The sequence below is a fragment of the Microcaecilia unicolor genome, chromosome 5 (genome assembly GCF_901765095.1).
Source record: "Microcaecilia unicolor chromosome 5, aMicUni1.1, whole genome shotgun sequence".
In the NCBI taxonomy this organism is placed as follows: domain Eukaryota; kingdom Metazoa; phylum Chordata; class Amphibia; order Gymnophiona; family Siphonopidae; genus Microcaecilia; species Microcaecilia unicolor.
Window position 1 is genome coordinate 216,033,474 of NC_044035.1, and position 21,615 is coordinate 216,055,088.

The window sequence follows — 21,615 nt, forward strand, 5'->3', positions numbered from 1 at the left end:
GGGTTGGGCCTCTCTGGGTCAGTGTGTTTTTGCCTAGGTCTAGGGAGTGTGACATCATCAGGGAGGGCCTTGATAAGGAAGTGGGGTTCTTTCCTTCAGGGCCTTCGCAACGTTTGCTTCTTGCTACTTGCTTTAGGTCCAGGTTAGTTTAGTGCAGTGTGCACTTGTGACTTGTGTGTTTGTTTTCCCTGTTTTTCCCTTTTGTTACGTAGCACTGCTGTTAGTGCAGTGCTGGAGTTTGGTGCTGGGAGCACCCTTGTTAGTAAGTGTTTAGGAAGCACCTTTTGTTGTTTGGGTATTTGGCTTTCCTGCTTGTTTCCTTGTGCTTTCCCCGCTTTTCCTTGTGACCTGTGTTTAGCTGCTGTAGCTGGGTGCTTAGGAAGCACCAGGGTGAGAACCCATGTTTAGCTGCTGCAGCTTGGTGCTTAGGAAGTACCAGTGTTAAGGTCTGGCATTTGTCTTCCCTTCCTTTTCCCTTGTGGTTTCCCTGCACTTCTGTTAGTGTAGGGCGTAGGGGCACCCCTGTTAGTTTCTGTTGGGAGCACTGCTGTTGGTGCTGGGCTTAGGAACACTTTTGGTCACTTTAGGAGTTAGGTGCACTTCAGTTACAGCTTGTTCTAGTCCTGGTCCCTGTGTCGTCCAGTAAGTCCTGCCGGCTACTCGAACCCATGAGCTCAACTCTTGGGGGGCTTAGTAGCTAAGTGCAGGTGAAGCTGTGTGGACCAGTCCAGTGTGCGCCAGTCCCGTGTTCCAGTCCGGGGGACCAGTCCAGTGTGCTCCAGTCCAGTGTGTACCGGTCCGGTGTGTGTTCCAGTCGGGTGTGCTCCAGTCCAGTGTGTTCCGGTCCGGTGTGTGTTCCAGTCCTGTGTCCTCCAGTCCGGGGGATTCCAGTCCATGTGTTCCGGTTCGCTGGGCAGTGCCTGCAGTCCCTGCCGGTGTGCTTACCCAGTGTTGGTTTGTGGGTTTTGCCTGCTGCTGTCGCTCCTTGTCAGCAGCCCAAGGGCTCACGTTTGCTCCAGAGCCCAGCCCTGCGGGCTCTGAACCTGAGAACCTGACACAATTATAAAACAATCCTTTATATTCCAATTTACATTTTTACATCCCTGCCTTTAGAGTTACATTACAGGGAAATCTGAAGGCCTGGAACTAAGGCAAAATAATCATTTGAGCAAAGTATTGTGGTTGCTATGTTAGTCCACTTGACTGTGTAGAATTCTGTTGTTAAGTGTCATTGAGTTGGTGTCAACTCATGGTGACCCTCTGCTGTAAGGTGGCTAATCATTAAAAGAGTGGCATTAAACTATAGCTGCTATTATTATATCAGTCCATCATATTGGCAGTCTTCCTCTTTTATGTTGACCTTCAACCTTGCCAAGCATGATGTCTTTCTGTAATGAACTTTTTCTTTGGATGACTTCTCTGAAGTATGAAAGTTAAGTCTTGTCATTTGAGCTTCCAAGGAATGATTAAGTTTGAGCTCCAAAACTGATTAATTTGTTCATTGGGCAGACCACAGTTTACACAGTATTCTTCTCCAGCACCATAATGTAGAAATAAGGGTCAACAAACAAGCTACAAGAAGACCTAAATGAAGAGAATGGAGATAAGCATAAGCATTAGCTAGTAATACCATTTTATTTGACTAATTCAATATATCTGTGACTTTTTAAGGATCAAGCTCCCATCAGGCCAGTGAAGAAACAACACAGTTTCACTGGGCCTAAATAAAATGATGCTATCTAGACTTGGGGTTGTCAGCATATAACTTTATGGAGATTTCGTTGGGGAAAAAGATTTTAAAAAAGGCAGTAAAGTTTTGTATCTCCATTCTGAAAATGGGTGGTAACAGCAGTATCCATACCACTTCTTTTAAAATCTGTGGTCTGTATTATGAAACTGTAATCCACCATGATATTAATATAGCTGTAATTGTCGCATTTGAGTTTCAAAAGCACTTATGTGGCCTGCATAAGGGGTTGGCTGGCTGCATAAAGACTTTTCTCTGAGGACAAGCAGGCTGCTTGTTCTCACATGTGGGTCGACGTCTGCGGCGGCCCAGGAAACGGAAGATTTTGCAAGGAAAATAAAACAAAGTTTTCTAGAGAGATCCGTCGCACTTGTGCAAACGACTTCCCGCCCACCACGCAAGCATGGTTCCTTAGTTCTTTTTTCTCCATGGTGAGGTGCGGTTCAGTTTTCTTCTCGCTCCTCTCTCAGGCCCAGGAAGAACTTCATTTTGACTTTGACTTTCACCTTGTTTTATTCTTTTACTTTTGTTTAAAAAAAATATATATATATAATAATATATATTCCCGTACTTTCTTTGCTTTTATTCCCCTTTTTAAGTTTCCTTTCTTTTTCGACGCGGCTGGGTTTTCCCCTTTTGTGCTCCTTTCTTTTTTTGGCACAGTTGCATCGTTTGATTTCGCCGAAGCTGTTTTTCCTTCCATGTCATCGAAGACACCCAGTGGCTTCAAGCGTTGTACTTGGTGCAACCGGGCCATCTCAGGTACCGATACCCACGCCTGGTGTATTTAGTGCCTTGGGCCCGACCATAGCCCAGCCGCTTGTAATCTGTGTCTTTGTATGAAGAAACGGACTCAAGCGTCTCGAGAGGTCCAGCGAAAGAAGCTTTTTTGGGCCTGGTCCAGTCCCTCGACATCGACATTGGTACCGAGGGCAGTGGTGGCGACATCGATAGGAGCATCGACGTTGGGAGCTAAGGTAATGGCTGATGAGAGACCAACTTGCGCTGGGAGCAGTGAGGTCTCGAATGGGTCTCCACCTGCCTTGAGGCCTCCTGTTATGCAGGCCCCCCAGGACCGACCTTCATCGGACCTGGCCCCGAGGAGACGTGAGGATTCCACGTCCTCCTTGGTACTGAGGAGTCTCGATGACGGGCGTCGAGCGAAGGCAAAGAAGCACCATCATCGTTCTCCTTCGACACACAGTACCGGGAGCTCCGGGGTGTCGAGAGAATCGGCACCCGAGAAGCGTCGGCACTGAGAGGAGCACTCCCCCCTCGATACAGGAGGTGCTGATGTGGCGGTCTCCTAGCAGCCCGGTACCTGCTTCCGAGCCTCCACAGATTCTGACCGCCTGTTCCACCAGCCCCACAGTCTTCTCTGATGTGGCTCTCGACGAGCAAATCCGGGCCTTGTTTCCAGAGCTTCTAGAGGAACTACTGCGACAGTCAGCTTTGGTGTCGGGGGTGCTTACGCCTACTGTACCATCTGCTGCAGTGGTGTCTGGCCCTTCTCCTGTGGTGAGGTCTCCGACTGCGGTGCCGCCTGCAGCATCAGCGTCAGCTGCCACCCAGGTCGACTCCCCTTCGACGTCGGTGGAGGGAACTTCACCACAGTCGGATCGGGCGTCGACTTCTCAACATCGCCACAGAGTACATCATTCCTTGGCGTCGAGGCAGGTCCAGTGTCGCAGTACCTTGACACAGGTTGTATCCGACACTGAGCAGGAGCGCTCGTGGGAGTCAGAGGAAGATCCTAGGTACTTCTCTTCTGATGAGTCCTTTGGGATTCCTTCTGACCCTTCCCCTCCACTTGAAAGAAGACTATCTCCACCCGAGAGTCTGTCTTTTTCCTTTTTTGTCCGGGAAATGGCTACGGCTATTCCCTTCCCTGTGGAGGTTGAGGATGAGCCCAGGACTGAGATGCTCAAGGTTCTGGATTATTCTTCACCTAAAGAGGCTGTGATAGTCCCTCTGCATAAGGTACTGAAAGAAGTCCTTATGCAAAACTGGTCCGCCCCCTCTGTCTGGCCCTGTGGTCCCCAAGAAAGCTGAATCCCAATATCGGATCCACGGTGAACCTGGATTGATGAGGTCCCAATTACCCCACAATTCCATGGTGGTGGATTCCACTCTTAAGAGAGCTAGGAGTACTAGAGACTATGCTTCAGCACCCCCAGCAGAGAATCTAGGACTCTTGACTCTTTTGGGAGGAGGATGTATCAGGCCGCTATGCTCGCCATCAAGATCCAATCTTACCAGCTCTTCACGAGCGTGCACTTGCGGGACTCGATACAACAACTGTCAGGCTTGGTGGATACACTCCCTATGGAGCTGGCCAAGCCTTTTCAACAGGTGGTCAGGCAGCAGAAGGCGTGTTGAAAGTTCCTGGCCAGGGGTATGTTCTACACTTTTGATGTAGCATCCAGGATCGCTGCTCAGGGTATAGTGATACGCAGACTCTCATGGCTGCATGTCTCTGACCTGGATCATTCTGTCTAGCAGCGAATGGCGGATGTTCCTTGCCATGGGGATAATCTTTTAGGTGAGAAAGTAGAGGATCTGGTTGATCAAATCAAGAAGCATAATGATGCTATGGATTCTGTCTCCCACTGGGCGCCTTCTGCTACAGCCTCCTCATCTAGGAGGTATTTTGAAGGGAAGTGTTAATATGGATCATATAGAACATGCTGGACATGACTATAAGACAATATCACAGGCTGAACAATAGTCTGTCAGATTGTGTGCTGAACTAGGCCTCAAAAGGTTAAAAAGGACAAACTGAAAAATGCAATGGTATATTTACTGACATTTACTGGAAATGGCCCTGTAGCAGCTGTTCTTGTAAAGGCTTTTGCAATATGGCCTAACCAGGAAATAAGAATGGTTTGCAAACAGTTTTTGCTAAGAAACTGAGATATGATTTCTTTAGAAAATAATTTATAGATGTCACGTTTTCAAAGCTGGAACTAGGTTTGTGAGCCCTTGGGCCACTGCCGAGGAGCGGCAGTGACAGGCAAAACCACCCCACACCGGAGACTAGGCAGAACAGGACTGGAACCCCGGACTGGAGTTGCAGCAGAGGCAAACAAGCAGGAATAAGCAGAGCAGGCACACTTAAACTTCACCTGCGCTTGGCCGCTTTTCACCAGGAGTTGAGTCCCTGGCTGCAGGTGGCCGGCAGGACTTACTGGGCAAGGCAGGACTGGATACCCACTAGGCTGAACCAGGACTGAGGGTCAGAGGGAAAAGGAATATACAGGGGCAGCAGGGCAAGGAAGGGAAAGCTAAAGGGCAGGACTGAAAGCTGCAAGCAGCCACTAAAACAGGGAATAAACACTGGTAGACAAGAGACAAAACTGAAAGCTGCCAGGCAGCCACTGAACAAGAAACACAGAGAACCTAGAACTAGACAAAGACATACAAACAAGAAACAAGACTGGGAAACAAGCAATACAAAACAAGAAGCTACACAAAACTAAACTAGAATCAGGCAAGAACTTGAACCAGAAATTAAACTAGGCAGAAGTGCCACAAGCACCAACATACCAGGGCCTTAGGCGATGCAAAGGCAATGCAGAAAGATTTCAGAATGGCTAATAAGCCCAGCAGCAGCTGAGGCTCAAGCTGCAGCAATCAGGCAACTACGGGAGCAGTGCAGGTTCAAACAAAAAGAGCAAGTCTGGCAGTCTGGAAGATCCGGACCGGCCTGGGCTGAAATCTGGAATGGGTGACAATAACCAGACAGTTCATTGCAGCCACCAGGTGGCGAGAAAAAGGAGAGCATGAAACATAGGCACAACCGTGACAATAGACCCAGCTGATTTAGGGGAATTTTGATAGTCCAACAGGTGGTAGACAGTAAACAGAAACTTGTGGTAAGAGTAAGCAGAACCTGTGGTTACAGACAATTATGTTGCAAATATGAATAACCCTGATGAAATTACTGAAAATATTAGATTGGGTAATTTCCAGTAACTAAGTGCTGATTCTATGAAAATTTAGAAATGCTGATATAGAGTTAATTTGATACTAAGCGAATTAGTACATTTTAATTACACATGGAGAATGAGAATGACGTAAGTGCAGCTGTAATCTATAAAATTTAGAGAAGTAATACTGAGAATTCGCGCTTGGTGGCCAGTTTACCACTCTCTATGAGAAAAAGCTTATGGACTATGCTGATTGAATTATTGTGGTTTGCTTTACTGACTAGAGACTGAAATAATTATATACCAAGTGTACCCCTGATTGGTAAGTCTAAATAAACTGCTTATTCTCATATTTTTTACAGCCTTCTGTGTCTTTCTCCTTCTTTTAGTACCTTATAAGACAGCTTACATGCTGCAGTGGTGGACACTGTTAGCTACTGTATAGACTTGTGTTTAGTTACCTAGAAGGAGGGCAGACAGGTTGGAGTCTATACAGAAGAGGAGTGCTCCCTATTCCTTTCCTCAGTAAAAGTGTCCGTACCGGACAACTTGCTGGTAGGGGGGAGGTTGAAGTGTTTTCACCAAAGGTGGCCTCTCATAACCTCCGACCGGTGGGTTCTTCAAATAGTCTGGTTAGGATACACCCTCAATCTGGAATCCAAACCTCCATATTGCCCACCGGGAGCTCATTCTTACAGCTCCCAGCACAAGCAGATACTTGCAGAGGAACTCTCCGCCCTTCTAAAGACCACTGCAGTCGAACCCGTTCCACCAGGGGAAGAAGGGCTGGGATTCTATTCCAGGTACTTCCTTGTGCAAAAGAAAACAGGGGGGATGTGTCCCATCCTAGACCTAAGGGCCCTGAACAAATTTCTAGTCCGAGAAAAGTTCAGGATGGTTTTCCTGGGCAACGTTCTTCCATGATTCAAGAGAACGATTGGCTATTCTCTCTAGACTTAAAGGATGCTTACACACACATCTTGATACTTCCAGCTCACAGGAGGTATTTTTGATTCCAGCTAGGAACACAGCACTTTCAGTACTGTGTACTGCCCTTTGGTCTAGCGTCTGCGCCCAGAGTGTTCACAAAGTGCCTGGCAGTAGTCGCAGCATTGTTATGCAGACTGGGAGTGCATGTGTTCCCTTATGTCAACGATTGGCTGGTGAAGAGCACCTCGGAGGCAGGCGCTCTACAGTCCATGTGAATAACTATTCAGGTGCTGGAGCTACTGGGCTTCGTGATCAATTACTCCAAGTCCCATCTCATCCCAGTACAAAAGTTGGAACTCATTGGAGCTCTGTTGAACACAAGGACAGCTCGAGCTTATCTTCCCGAGGCAAGGGCGGACAACCTCCAGTCCCTGGTGTCCATGGTTCGAGCATCTCAACAGATCACGGCTCGGCAGATGTTGAGACTTCTAGGGCACATGGCCTCCACAGTTCATTTAACTCCCATGGCATGTCTACAAATGAGATCAGCTCAATGGACCTTAGCTTCCCATTGGTATCAAGCTGTGGGAAGTCTAGAGGTAGTAATCCAACTATCCAACAACTTTCGGAATTCCCTTCAGTGATGGACAATTCAATCCAATTTGACCTTGGGACATCCATTCCAAATTCCTCAGCCACAAAAAGTGGTGACGACAGATGCATCCCTCCTAGGGTGGGGAGCTCATGTGGATGGGCTTCACATTCAAGGAGCCTGGTCCTTTCAGAAAAAAGGTCTTCGGAGCAATCTGGAATTGCGCGCGATCTGCTGTAAAGGCTTTCAGAGACAGGCTGTCTAACCAAATCATACTGATTCAGACAAGCAATCAGGTTGCCATGTATTACACAAACAAGCAGGGGGGCACCGGATCTCACCCTCTGTGTAAGGAAGGCGTTCAGATGTGGCTTTGGGCATGCAGTCACGGCATGTTTCTCCAAGCCACTTACCTGGCAGGCGTAAACAACAGTCTGGCCGACAGATTGAGCAGGATAATGCAACCTCACGAGTGGTCTCTGAACAGGGATGGTCCGCAAGATCTTGAACAGGGAGGGTCCGCAAGATCTTCCAAGTGTGGGGCACTCCCTCGGTGGATCTTTTTGCCACTCAGATCAATCATAAGGTCCCTCAGTTCTGGTCCAGGCTTCAGGCCCACGACAGACTAGCATCAGATGCCTTTCTCCTTAAATGGGGAACAGGCCTCCTATATGCGTATCCTCCCATACCTCTTGTAGGAAAGACTTTGCTGAAACTCAAAAAAGACTGCAGAACCATGATTCTGATTGCTCCCTTCTGGCCACGTCAGATTTGGTTCCCTCTTCTTCTGGAGTTGTCCTCCGAAGAACCGTGGAGATTGGAGTGTTTTCCAACCCTCATCACCCAGAACGAGGGGTCGCTTCTGCTTCCCAACCTCCAGTCGCTGGCTCTCACGGCCTGGATGTTGAGAGCTTAGAATTCGCCTCCTTGGGTCTTTCAGAGGGTGTCTCCCGAGTCTTGCTTGCTTCCAGGAAAGATTCCATGAAGAGGTATTACTCTTTCAAATGGAGGAGGTTTGCCGTCTGGTGTGACAGCAAAGCCCTAGATCCTCTTTCTTGTCCTACACAGACCCTGCTTGAATACCTTCTACACTTGTCAGAGTCTGATCTCAAGACCAACTCCATAAGGGTTCATCTTAGTGCGATTAGTGCTTTTCATCGCCATGTAGAGGGTAAGCCTATCTCTGGACAGCCTTTAGTTGTTCGCTTCATGAGAGGATTGCTTTTGTCAAAGCCCCCGGTCAAACCTCCACCAGTGTCATGGGATCTCAACGTCGTACTCACCCAGCTGATGAAAGCTCCTTTTGAGCCACTGAATTTCTGCCATCTGACGTACTTTACCTGGAAGGTTGTTTTCTTGGTGGCTGTTACTTCAGCTCGTAGAGTCAGTGAGCTTCAGGCCTTGGTAGCTCATGCACCTTACATTAAGTTCCATCATAACGCACCCTAAGTTCCTGCCAAAGGTGGTGTCGGAGTTCCATCTGAACCAGTCAATTGTCTTGCCAACTTTCTTTCCCCGTCCTCATACTCGCCCTGGCGAAAGCAGTTTGCATACCTTGGATTGCAGGAGAGCATTGGACTTTTACGTGGAGCGGACACAGCCCTTCAGACAGTCCACCCAGTTGTTTGTTTCTTTCAATCCCAACAAGAGGGGAGTCGCCATTGGAAAACACACAATCTCCAGTTGGTTAGCAGATTGCATTTCCTCTACTTATCCCCAAGCTGGGATGACTCTAGAGGGCCATGTCATGGCTCATAATGTTACAGCCATGGCTGCGTCAGTGGCCCACTTAAAGTCAGCCTCTATTGAAGAGATTTGCAAGGCTGCAACATGGTCATCATCCAATACATTCACATCTCACTACTGCCTTCAGCAGGATACCCGACGCGACAGTCGGTTTGGGCAGTCAGTGTTGCAGAATCTGTTTGGGTTTTAGAATCCACCCCCCCTAGAACCATTTTTGTTATGTTCTAGGCTGCACTCCCAGTTAGTTGTTTATGGCTTCAGGTCAATCTATGTTATGTCCTCGCTGTTGCGAGGCCTAATTGACCAGTATTTATTGTTTAGAGTGAGCCTGGGTGCTAGGGATACCCCACATGTGAGAACAAGCAGCCTGCTTGTCCTCAGAGAAAGCGAAGATACATACCTGTAGCAGGTATTCTCTGAGGAGAGCAGGTTGATTGTGCTCACAAACCTGCCCTCCTCCCCTTTGGAGTTGTTCTTTCTTCATTTTATGCTTTTTGATTAAACTAAGGAACCACGCTCGTGCGGTGGGCAGGAAGTCGTCCGCGCTGCTCGCACGACGGATCTCTCTAGAAAACTTTTATTTTGCTTGCAAAATCTTCTGATTCCTGGGCCACCGCGGACGTCAACCCACATGTGACTTCCCACCTGCTGCTGTGACTTGGGGATTATGTTTCTTTGGTCGTTCTGTGGAGCGAATTGGTTGTATCACCCAAAGCTCATTGTGAAGGCTAAATTTGTATTTTCTTTCTTATAAAAATGTTTTTAAAACATTTGACAACATACTTCTCTGAAGACAAGCAAGCATATTCTCACATATGGGTGATGTCATCCATGGAGCCCAGTGTGGACACTGCCACGTGCATGTGTCTTAAAATCTTTGAGGTAGTGCCCCCACTGCACATAGGTGGGTGCTTTCCTGCCCGACACTCAAGCACAGGACCAGCAGCCTATCTTTTTTTGCAGAACAGAGAGTTGTTTTCTTAATCCCAGTGCGTCAAAATTTTGCCTTTTTGGTCGCTTCCCTTTTTCAGGATATATTTTCTTCATATTCTTATTTTTTTAATACTAATTTCTTGTTTGTCAAATTTGTTTTCAAATTTTGGCATTTGGAACCTCTGAGCCCATCTTTTGCCTGGAAAGCATCAACCATTCTCAGGTACTCAAGCTCCTTGGGCCATAGAGCCTTTTGACCTTGCATCAGCCATTTTTCCCTTCATGTCAATGAGGGTGCCGAGTGGCTTTAACAAGAGTACTCGATGCAATAAGACAATTTCAAGCACTACCACCCCCCCCCCCCCCCCCTCATATCGGTGTGTTCAGTGCTTGGGTCCAGAGTACCAGGACACACAGTGTAGCCTCTGCCTGCGTGTGCAAACAATGACCCAAAAAGACTGCAGAGTCCAGCATTAAAAAAAGTTTTGGTTCTGCATAGACATCTGCATCGAGCATGGCAGGGGATCTGGCACTTGATGCAGAACTTGCATCGATGTCAGGTGCACTGACACAACATTGAGAGGGTCCAATGTTGGACTCAGTACCACGACAGCATAGGGACTCTTGTCATCTTCATTGGTGCTGTGTGCATTGAGTGACCTGCAGTGTAAAAAACCTAAGAAGCATCGCCATCATTCTCCCTCCAATCACTCTGCCCACACCTCCTCTGCATCAATGCCCTTGATGCATGGGAAGCATCTGTGCTATAGTGACTGCTTTCCTTCTTCCAACTTATTTCTCATAGAGAGCATTCAAGGTCTTCAAGATCTCCTCAGCCTGCACAGGCTATTACTCAGGCTGCGTCCACACCGCTTTCTCAGTTGATCACCCCAACCCCCGATGCCTACATGATGAAATCCAGACTATGCTCAAGGAGGAGCTTTCAGGGCTACTGTATGTGCAGTCTATACAGGCTTACAGGGTGTTTGCACCAGCCTCAGCCCAGCCCATCAATCGAACAGAAAGGCAGTCTTGAGGGAGCCTTTGATGTGTCTTCATGCATTTCTGCTGTAGTAGTGGCACTGTGGCATCTCTCCTGGCTTGACTCTAGTCTCTGCTGCAGTATTTGTCAGTCTTGACCTTATCTGCTGTCCCCTCCAGTGTGTTTTGATTTCACTCCTTATTTGCTTTTGATTCTCCTTTTGTGGAGTTCTGGATTTCATCCCTTCTTTCCAGACCTAATCAAAAAACATTCAGATACTATAAAAACTCTATCCTTCCAGGCCACAAACTTCTGCTACTTCTTTTTATAGAAGATTTGCAGGAGGATATCAATGCTCCAGTTACTATATATACATTCATGTCCAAGGCAGCAGCGGAGTCAAAATTCCCAGACACCCTCTCGGTCTAAACAGAACAGGTAACCAATGACGTTCAAGAAATAATGGAGTCACAGGATCAAAATGTTTTGCCCTAAATTGAATTCAATGAAATTGAAATTGAGGAAAACCCGCATAGACTGTATTGCAGTAATCTAGACAGGGGATAACAAAAGCATGAAGTAATGTATGTAATAAATTAAAATTTACAACGTAACCAAAAGAAACAGGATTTTACAACATTAGAAATTTGCTTGTCAAATGAAAGCTTAGAATCGATGTACCCCTAAATAACGAAATTAGTCAACAGAAGTAATCTGATGACCAAAAAGTATCAATGGTATAGACGGTGTACTTAAAGAACCAGTAATCCAGCAATCAGTTGTCTTTGCAGGATTAAGTACAAGTTTATGGAAAGTTAACCAAACAAATAACAAATAAAGTGCATTTTGAAGAGGTTTCAAATTTATTGGAAAAGGGGATGTAGGATATATCAAAAGAATATCGTCTGCATAAATAAAGAATTGTATATTGTGGTCTTGAAGTAATGTTGCAAGAGGACTTAAGAAAATATAAAAAAGTGATGGTGAAAGAAGTGATCCCTGAAGAACTCTGCAGGTTAGCTCATAGTTGGAAGATGTATTATTGTTAATGGATATCAAAAATACACGCTGTATAAGGTAAAATTATGTATCATACCTGATAATTTTCTTTCCATTAATCATAGCTGATCAATCCATAGACTGGTGGGTTGTGTCCATCTACCAGCAGGTGGAGATAGAGAGCAAACTTTTGCCTCCCTATATGTGGTCATGTGCTGCCGGAAACTCCTCAGTATGTCGATATCAAAGCTCCATCCGCAGGACTCAGCACTTAGAGAATTACACCCACGAAGGGACACTCTGCCCAGCTCACCACCGCCGAAACGGGGGAGGGGAATTAACCCAGCTCATCCCACACAAGTGGGGGAGGGGAATCCGTCCAGCTCATCCCCGCGGAGCGGGGGAGGGACACCACACCCGCCGATGCGGGGGGATCTGGCTTATCCTGCAACCGCAACCGCGGGAGGAGCTGACTGACCCTAACACCGCCAAAGCGGGAGGGGTACAAAGCTGCCCTACAGCCGCACGAAGCGGGAGGGAGTGCCGGCAGAATTTAAATCTCAATCCAGCCCCGTAAAACGGAGGGGAGAGGAATGCAGCAGCTCACTGTACACAAACTCGTCTCAACTCTTGAAGAATCCAAGTGAAAAACTTGAACACGAAGTCTTTCTGAAGTAACTGAAGACTAAACTTGAACCTGAAATGCAACCAGAATAAAAACAGTACAGATATCTGGGAGGGGCTATGGATTGATCAGCTATGATTAATGGAAAGAAAATTATCAGGTATGATACATAATTTTACCTTCCATATCATCAAGCTGATCAATCCATAGACTGGTGGGATGTACCGAAGCAGTACTCACCCAGGGCGGGACATTGAAATCCCTGACCTCAACACTGAAGCTCCAAACCGGGCCTCCGCCCGTGCAGCCACAGTCAAGCGGTAATGCTTGGAGAATGTATGAGCCGAAGCCCAAGTTGCCGCCTTGCATATCTCTTCCAAGGAGACGGACCCGGCCTCTGCCATCGAGGCCGCCTGAACTCTAGTGGAGTGAGCCTTCAGCTGGATAGGCGGCACCTTCCCCGCGGTCACATAAGCCGCTAAAATGGCTTCCTTGACCCATCTTGCCACTGTAGGCTTAGCAGCCTGCAGACCCTTACGAGGACCTGCAAACAGGACAAACAGATGATCCGATTTCCGGAACTCATTGGTCACTTCCAAGTATCTGATGATGACTCGTCTCACATCCAGATATTTAAGAGCAGAGTACTCCTCTGGGTAGTCCTCCCTATGAAAGGAAGGGAGACAGAGCTGCTGATTCACATGGAAGCGAGAAACAATCTTGGGCAGGAAGGAAGGCACTGTGCGAATAGTCACTCCTGCCTCAGTGAACTGCAGAAAGGGCTCTCGACATGAGAGCGCCTGGAGCTCGGAAACTCTTCTGGCTGAAGAGATAGCCACCAAAAAGACTGCTTTCAACGTCAGGTCTTTCAGAGATGCCCTCGACAAGGGTTCAAAAGACGGCTTCTGCAATGCTCTTAGCACCAGGTTGAGATTCCACGCAGGCACCACTGAGTGCAGAGGAGGGCGCAGGTGATTAACTCCCTTGAGAAAGCGCACCACATCTGGCTGCGAAGCCAGGGAAGCACCCTTCAGGCGGCCCCTGAAGCAAGCCAGAGCCGCTACCTGGACTTTAAGGGAACTGAGACCTTCTTGCAGGAACGCCAACACTGAAGAAATTGGAGCAGTGAAGGGAGAAAGTGAGCCTGCTTCACACCACGCTGCAAATATACGCCAAACCCTGGCGTAAGCAGTAGAAGTAGAGCGCTTCCTCGCTCTCAGCATAGTGGCGATGACCTTGTCTGAGAAGCCCTTCTTTCTCAGACGCTGCCGCTCAATAGCCAGGCCGTAAGACCAAAGGGGGAGGGATCCTCCATCACCACGGGACCCTGATGTAACAGGCCCTGCTCCACTGGCAGCCGCAGAGGATCGTCGACTGAGAGCCTGATCAAGTCCGCATACCAGGGACGTCTGGTCCAATCCGGACCCACCAGGATTACCCTGCCGGGATGCTTTACCACCCGGTCTAGCACCCTGCCCAACATGGGCCAGGGCGGGAACACATAGAGAAGCTCTTGAGTCGGCCACTGTTGGAGAAGAGCATCTACTCCCAGGGATCGAGGGTCCCGTCCTCTGCTGAAAAAGCGCGGCACTTGGCAATTGGCCGATGACGCCATCAGATCTAGGCTCGGCTGGCCCCAGCGCTTCGTGATGTCCAAGAACGCCTGAGCAGATAGCTGCCACTCCCCGGGCTCCAAGGTATGGCGACTGAGAAAGTCCGCCTTGACATTCATGACTCCGGCAATGTGGGCCGCTGACAGCTGCTCCAGGTTCGCTTCTGCCCACTGGCATAGATTCATAGCCTCCTTGGCTAGAGGGGCGCTCTTGGTACCTCCCTGGCGGTTGACATAGGCCACAGCCGTGGCATTGTCCGACAGGACCCATACCGGCTTCAACACCAGTACCGGGATGAACTCCAAAAGCGCCAACCGAATGGCTCTGAGTTCCAGGAGGTTGATAGACCACTTTGCCTCTGCAGGAGACCAGAGCCCCTGCGCTGTCCTTCCCAAGCAGTGGGCTCCCCAGCCCGACAAAGAGGCGTCCGTCATGACGACAATCCACTCCGGGGTCACCAGAGGCATTCCCGCAGACAACTTGTCTGTCTGCATCCACCAGCTCAGCGCCTTGCGCACTGCTGGGTCCAAGGGAAGGCGCACAGCATAATCCTCCGACATCGGAGTCCAGCGCTGCAGCAGAGATTGTTGTAGTGGTCTCATATGAGCCCTGGCCCAGGGCACTACTTCCATCGTGGCCGTCATAGAGCCCAACAGCTGCACATAGTCCCAAGCCCGAAGAGGAGAGGCTACTAGGAACTGGTCCACCTGAGCCTGAAGCTTGACAATCCGATTGTCTGGCAGGAACACTCTGCCCACTTGGGTGTCGAATCGAACTCCCAGATACTCCAGGGACTGAGTCAGGCGCAGCTGGCTTTTCTCCCAGTTGATGATCCATCCCAGGGAGCTCAAAAGAGCAACTACCCGGTCCACAGCTTTGCCGCACTCTGCATAAGAGGGGGCTCGGATCAACCAGTCGTCCAGATAAGGATGGACTTGTACTCCTTCCTTTCGCAGGAAGGCCGCGATGACCACCATTACTTTGGAAAAGGTCCGCGGAGCAGTAGCCAACCCGAACGGGAGGGCTCTGAACTGGAAGTGTCGGCCCAGGACTGCAAAACGCAGAAAGCGTTGATGAGGAGGCCAGATGGGAATATGCAAGTACGCTTCCTTGATGTCCAAGGATGCCAGGTACTCCCCTGCCTTCACTGCCGCTATAACAGAGCGGAGAGTCTCCATGCGAAAGTGCCGCACTTTCAAGGCCCGATTGACCCCTTTGAGGTCGAGGATAGGCCGGACAGAACCTCCTTTCTTTGGTACCACAAAGTAAATGGAGTAACGCCCCTTGCCAAGCTGACTTTCTGGCACCGGAACGACCGCACCCAGGCGGATCAGATTGTCCAAAGTCTGCTGCACTGCCACAGCTTTGACCGGAGACTTGCAGGGAGAGAGTACAAACCCGTCTCTTAAGGGTCGGCAGAACTCTAGCTTGTAGCCGTCTCTGATGACTTCCAGCACCCAAGCGTCTGAAGTTATAGTGGTCCAGTCGCCCAGAAACGAGGACAGCCGTCCTCCAATCTGCACTGGGGCGTGGACCAAGGCCCCGTCATTGGGTACGAGACCCTGGGGGAGGACCGGAGGGAGCACCTCCGGGACGGCGGTCTCTGCGAAAGGAATGCTGCTTGGGGGAGAAATTCCTCTTAAAGGAAGAGGGGGCAGAGGAACCCGACCTGCCCGGGCGGTACCGACGGGCTTCCTGAAACCGTTCTCAGGAGGTACCGGGACGAGTACTAGCCCGAGCCCTGACCTCTGGTAACTTCTTGCCCTTAGACGTGCCGAGATCGGTCACGATTTTGTCCAGCTGGACCCCAAAGAGCAGCTTGCCTTTAAAAGGCAATCTAGCCAGGCGGGATTTAGAGGCGAGGTCAGCAGACCAATGTTTCAGCCAAAGCCAGCGCCGCACAGAGATTGTCTGAGCCATGCCTTTAGCTGAGGCCCTCAAGACATCATACAGCAAGTCTGCCAAATAGGCTAAGCCCGATTCCAGGGCCGGCCAATCAGCCCTCAAGGAATGATCCGAGGGGGAAGCCCGCTGCACCATAGTCAGGCACGCCCTGGCCACATAGGAGCCGCAAACTGAGGTCTGCAAACTTAAAGCAGCCGCCTCAAAGGACGACCTTAAGGCCGCCTCCAATCTTCTGTCTTGGGCGTCCTTTAGGGCCGTGCCACCTTCCACCGGCAACGCCGTTTTCTTAGTCACCGCAGTGATTAAAGAATCCACGGTAAGCCACAGATAGGCCTCACGTTCACTTTCAGTCAAAGGATAGAGGCGGGACATAGCCCTAGCCACTTTAAGGCTCGCTTCAGGGACATCCCATTGAGCCGAAATTAAGGTGTGCATGGCATCATGCACGTGGAAGGTTCTAGGCGGGCGCTTCGTCCCCAGCATAATGGCAGAGCCAACAGGGGCTGAGGGAGAGACGTCCTCTGGAGAGGAAATCTTCAAAGTGTCCATGGCCTGTATCAACAGGTTGGGCAAATCCTCTGAGCTAAAAAGCCGCGCTGCAGAGGGGTCATCGTTCCATCCGAGCGGGGATCCGTCTCCTCCAAGGAATCCGCAAAGGACCGTTGGGAGAACTCAGATACGCTGCCCTCATTTACATCGGAGGAGACAAAGTCCTCCAAGGCCTGGGAATCAACCCGAGGGCGTTTACCTCTGGGAACCTCAACCTCTTTACCAGACGAGGGAGCAGGGGCAGCGTTTTGCATAAGGAAGGCCTGATGCAGCAGTAAAACAAACTCGGGGGAGAAACCCCCCAGACTGTGCACTTCCGCAGCCTGGGCTACAGCCCTAGACGCACCCTCAACCGGCGCTCGCAAGAGCGGGGGAGAGACATGCTGCGCATCCAAAATGGCGTCCGGCGCGACACTCCGCGAAGGAGCCGCGCGGGAAGAACGGCGCTTAACTTTAGCCGCTTTTGTGCCGTCGCCCAAATTAAGGGCGTTCATGGCATTAATGTCTCCAACCTCAAGGGCGGCCCAAGAAGAAGCCGTCCGAGCCGCGTGGCCGGCCAAGATGGCGGAGGCGAGGAGCGGGGGATGGGCGTTTATGGCGGGAAAAACCGCCACGCCGGAGGAAGGACCGGGACATTCATCGGTCACGAAACTGTCACCCAACAAGGGCGAATCAGGCTTTAAGACCCCCGCATCCCCTCTAGAAGCGCTCAAGCGATCCGGGGAGCGACTCTTTGCGCCCTCGCCCTCCGACGCCATATGCCACGAGGAGAAGAATCGGGGAACCCCCTGCCCGCTATAAAAAGGTAAAAATTACCTGCTTGCCGCTCCGAGCTGTAACGACCTGGTGTCCCAGTGAGTAGCTGCAATAAACGTTTAAATAAACGCCTTTAAGGACGTTCAAAATTTTTTTTTTTTTTTTAACGGAGCCAGCGGGAGGGGGGAGAAAAGGAGGGACCTGGCACCACCAGGTTTGCACTTGCTCAAAAGAGCCCTCAACCCCAGGCACTCAACAAAACCTAAGAATTAGGCTTGGAGGCCTAGCCAGAGCTGCTGCTGTGTGTGACCACCACCTGCTGAGATAGAGAACATACTGAGGAGTTTCCGGCAGCACATGACCACATATAGGGAGGCAAAAGTTTGCTCTCTATCTCCACCTGCTGGTAGATGGACACAACCCACCAGTCTATGGATTGATCAGCTTGATGATATGGAAGAAAAGATTTAAGCCAAGCAAAAGTAGTATTAGCCAGTCCTATCGAATGGAGATGCACTAAAAATAAAGAATGATCCACAAGGTCGAATGCAGTTGACAAATCTAAAGAAATAAGGAGAGGGCAGTCTGGAACAGACTCAAGACTTTTCAAGACTGCATTCTCGATCAGGTAATTCTTGCATGTACAGTCAACCAGGTTATATAAGTACCTAAGTATTGCCATACTGGGACAGACCAAAGGTCCATTGTATATTGGGGGTATTATCCAGGCCTAACAAACCACTTTGGTTCAGGCTCTGATATGACATGAAAACTGACAAGGCCCAATTCTGGGTGACTGTGAGCTGAACTCCAGTGTGACTCAAGAACTCATGATCAATTGAGACACACTGGTGCAAGCAATATGAGGAAGGGGTGGAGGTGCAAAATAACTGACCACTGTTTAATATATTATTAGGATGTACCAGTCACTCCCAGCGCCGTAGACCAGCTACTGAAGGTTAGAGATGACTAATACATCCAAAGCTGTCTTAATTAATATTTCTCCTCGTGTATCTGAACTCCTAACTTCCCCAGAGCTGTGCACTTGTACGCTGAACAAGACAGGAGACTACAATCAATAGAAGAGGTCTAGTAATATTAAATCAGCTTTATTTTCATACCAACATACAAGTTCATTAGAAACAGAAGACAAAGCATGGGATATCACAGGGAGAGTCAGGCCGTGGGTCTCCACTGTTAATGGTCAAGCAGTTTTTATATTCTCTTGCCCCCACCACCTAAATTACTGGCAGTTTCGGCTGGTAATTAGTCATAATTATTACATTTCTATTTTGTAATTCTTACTCTCGACCACAATGACAATTTGGTCCACCAATTTCATTTATTCATCCTTACAGTTCCATTTTTCTACACCTGGTTAACTGCTCATCCATGTCTTACGAGATAACTCTAACCACAATTTCTCGCTTTGGCCCTGAACACCTGGCATCTAATTTTGTAATCTTGCCAGTTTTGACTGTCACACAAACATCTTGCTGAAATCCTTTGAAATCTTTTCTGGTCAGAGACAGTGTTTGCTTTTAACTTCTTTCTGAGGCCTAGTCAAGCCTATTGACCTGTTTTTCCATGTTAGTGACAGCCGTTTTCTACACCACCAAGGTTTAGCAATGTGACAGCAGATGTCCAGGAGAAAGACGGAACTATGTAGTTCCTCGGGAAGATGACTAGGTTTCCAAGAAATGTAACCAACTTATTATCATATAGCCTATCATATGTAACCAACTTATTACCATATAGCCAATTACTTGTAACCACAATATTATCATATGTTGCTGAGACCGCACCTTGAGTATTGAGTATTGTGTTCAATTCTGGTCGCCGCATCTCAAGAAAGATATAGTAGAATTGGAAAAGGTGCAGCGATGGGCGATTAAAATGATAGCGGGGATGGGACGACTTCCCTATGAAGAAAGACTAAGGAGGCTAGGGCTTTTCAGCTTGGAGAAGAGACGGCTGAGGGGAGACATGATAGAGGTATATAAAATAATGAGTGGAGTAGAACAGGTGGATGTGAAGCGTCTGTTCACGCTTTCCAAAAATACTAGGACTAGGGGGCATGCGATGAAACTACAGTGTAGTAAATTTAAAACAAATCAGAGAAAATGTTTCTTCACCCAACGCGTAATTAAGCTCTGGAATTCGTTGCCGGAGAACGTGGTGGAGGCGGTTAGCTTGGCAGAGTTTTAAACGGGGTTAGAGTTTAAAAAGGGAAAAGACCAAGGGTCCATCAAGCCCAGCATCCTGTCCACGACAGCGGCCAATCCAGGCCAAGGGCACCTGGCAAGCTTCCCAAACGTACAAACATTCTATACATGTTATTCCTAGAATTATGGATTTTTCCCAAGTCCATTTAGTAGCGGTTTATGTCCATAAACCGCTACTAAATGGACTTGGGAAAAATCCATAATTCTAGGAATAACATGTATAGAATGTTTGTACGTTTGGGAAGCTTGCCAGGTGCCCTTGGCCTGGATTGGCCACTGTCGTGGACAGGATGCTGGGCTCGATGGACCCTTGGTCTTTTCCCAGTGTGGCATTACTTATGTACTTATGTACTTAATACCTGTATAAAAGAGACTGTACCAGGAAACCTGAGTCGAAATCTCAGATACAGCCACTACTTTTGTATAGCACTTCTCTACTTCCATGAGAAATTACTCTCTGTTATCTTTCCTTGGTAAGTAATAAAGACAATTGCATTTCTCATACCTACGTAGCCTTGGTTTATTTGTTCCCACTATTTGGGGGTGGCTGGTCCATACTAATTTAGGGAGGGATAAATAAACCTACAAATTTACCATCAAGCCCAGCATCCTGTTTCCAACAGTGGCCAATCTTAGTCACAAGTACTTGGAAAGGTCCCAGAACAGTACAGTACATTTTATGATGCTTATCCTAGAAATAAGCAGTGAATTTTCCCCATTTTAATAATGGTTTATGGACTTTCCTTTCAGGAAGTTATTCAAACCTTTTTAGAACCTTGCTAAGCAAACTGCTTTTACCACATTCTCTGCCAATGAATTTCAGAATTTAATTACACATTGAGTGAAGAAATATTTTCTCTGATTCATTTTAAATTTACTACTTTGTAGCCAGGGGCGTAGCCACGGGTGGGCCTGGACGGGCCCAGGCCCACCCACTTGCCCTCCAGGCCCACCCATCCAAATCCTTCATCGCTGTCGCTGCCTTTTCTCCCGCGGCTTCCGGGAGGCAGCGATCAGCGTTACCTGTAGTGCCTGCCCTGAAATTATGCTTCTTTTCTCCCCAGGCTTCGCCCCGCTCGTTTCTTCGCTCGTCGGCAGCGCTACGCTGCGCTGCTATTCAAACAGGCAGCTCCGCTCCTCTCTGCCGCGTCCATCCGGCCCTCTGATGCACTTCCTGTTTAGTAGGGCCGGATCATGGACGCGGCAGAGAGGAGCGGAGCTGCCTGTTTGAATAGCAGCGCAGCGTAGCGCTGCCGACGAGCGAAGAAACGAGCGGGGCGAAGCCTGGGGAGAAAAGAAGCATAATTTCAGGGCAGGCACTACAGGTAATGCTGATCGCTGCCTCCCGGAAGCCGCGGGAGAAAAGGCAGCGACAGCGATGAAGGATTTGGATGGGTGGGCCTGGAGGGCAAGTGCTGGATTTGTAGTTTGTTGGTTGGGGGGGGAAGGGATACTTTTGCCAACAGTCAGACTTGTAGGAGGAAGGGGATTAGAGGGAACTGGGAAGGAAGAGAGCTGCTGGAGGTGGGAGGAAGGGGCTGGAGAGCTTCTGGAAGAGGGAGGGAAGGGAGAGAGCTGCTAGACATGGGAGGGAGAGGAGGAAGGGGTTGGAGAGCTGCTGGACAAGGGAGGAAGAGGAGGAAGGGACTGGAGGGAAGGGAGAGAGCTGCTGGACATGGGAGGAAGAGAAGGAGGGGACGATGGAAGGGAGAGAGCTGCTGAAGGAAGGGGAGGAGGGGACTGAATGGAAGGGAGAGAGCTGCTGGACATGGGAGGGAGAGGAGGAAGGGGCTGGAGAGCTGCTGGACACGCTAGGAAGAGGAAGAAGGGACTGGTGGAAAGGGGGAGAGCTCCTGGACATGGGAGGAAGAGGAGGAGGGGACGATGGAAGGGAGAGAGCTGCTGAAGGAAGGGGAGGAGGGGACTGAATGGAAGGGAGAGAGCTGCTGGACATGGGAGGGAGAGGAGGAAGGGGCTGGAGAGCTGCTGGACCAGCTAGGAAGAGGAAGAAGGGACTGGTGGAAAGGGGGAGAGCTCCTGGACATGGGAGGAAGAGGAGGAGGGGACGATGGAAGGGAGAGAGC

General features: G+C 49.1%; 1 long non-coding RNA gene across 1 annotated transcript in view; it reads right to left on the bottom strand.

The window, feature by feature from the left end:
- Positions 1 to 1,069: 1,069 nt before the first annotated feature.
- LOC115470524 overlaps positions 1,070 to 21,615 on the bottom strand; it is a 35,047-nt gene continuing 14,501 nt past the window's right edge. Inside the window, exon 3 of the long non-coding RNA XR_003942214.1 lies at positions 1,070 to 1,584. This is a non-coding gene — a long non-coding RNA (uncharacterized LOC115470524). The remainder of the gene's footprint in view (positions 1,585 to 21,615) is intronic.